At 48.3% G+C, this 991-nt stretch overlaps 2 non-coding genes across 2 annotated transcripts; both read right to left on the bottom strand.

Moving 5' to 3' along the window:
- Positions 1–243: 243 nt before the first annotated feature.
- LOC123176480 (5S ribosomal RNA) lies at positions 244–362 on the bottom strand. Its single transcript, XR_006488538.1, has one exon. It is a non-coding gene; the product is annotated as a 5S ribosomal RNA (ribosomal RNA).
- Positions 363–735: 373 nt separating this feature from the next.
- LOC123176482 (5S ribosomal RNA) lies at positions 736–854 on the bottom strand. The gene has a single exon (XR_006488540.1). It is a non-coding gene; the product is annotated as a 5S ribosomal RNA (ribosomal RNA).
- Positions 855–991: the final 137 nt, after the last annotated feature.

Genomic DNA, 991 nt, shown 5'->3' on the forward strand with positions numbered 1-991 from the left:
CCCCCCCCTCAAACACGGAGACGAGTTTACCATGGTTTCCACCCCTCCCTCTATACCGCAGCAACACGTATTTTTTTACCCCTTTCAGAACGCGCTCCTCGCGCCACAAAGCCGCCTCTAGACGCGTGACCAATGAGCAGCGAGCTAAAACATATCGCAAATGTCAAAAATAATATAACGGGCTTAATATATATCGCGCACATGCGATATGTTTGTCACGAGGCGCAAAAAATAATTAAAAAGGGAATGCAACACGAGGACTTCCCAGGAGGTCACCCAACCTAGTACTACTCTCGCCCAAGCACGCTTAAGTTCGGAGTTCTGATGGGATCCGGTGCTTTAGTGCTGGTATGATCGCATCCGACATGTTACCCCCGCCTTCGTCCCTTATGCTTGCCACTCCCAGGTCCACTGCCAAGATGATTGTCATTCTTACTACCATTACAACCGTTGCCTAATAAAGGATAATGCCCTATATATACTACTTACTCCCCCCCCCCTCAAACACGGAGACGAGTTTACCACGGTTTCCACCCCTCCCTCTATACCGCAGCAACACGTATTTTTTTACCCCTTTCAGAACGCGCTCCTCGCGCCACAAAGCCTCCTCTAGACGCGTGACCAATGAGCAGCGAGCTAAAACATATCGCAAATGTCAAAAATAATATAACGGGGTTAATATATATCGCGCACATGCGATATGTTTGTCAGGAGGCGCAAAAAATAATTAAAAAGGGAATGCAACACGAGGATTTTCCAGGAGGTCACCCATCCTAGTACTACTCTCGCCCAAGCACGCTTAAGTTCGGAGTTCTGATGGGATCCGGTGCTTTAGTGCTGGTATGATCGCATCCGACATGTTACCCCCGCCTTCGTCCCTTATGCTTGCCACTCCCAGGTCCACTGCCAAGATGATTGTCATTCTTACTACCATTACAACCGTTGCCTAATAATGGATAATGCCCTATATATACTACTTACTCCCCCCCCC

Source organism: Triticum aestivum, unplaced genomic scaffold (assembly GCF_018294505.1).
Source record: "Triticum aestivum cultivar Chinese Spring unplaced genomic scaffold, IWGSC CS RefSeq v2.1 scaffold424, whole genome shotgun sequence".
NCBI classification, from domain to species: Eukaryota; Viridiplantae; Streptophyta; class Magnoliopsida; order Poales; family Poaceae; genus Triticum; species Triticum aestivum.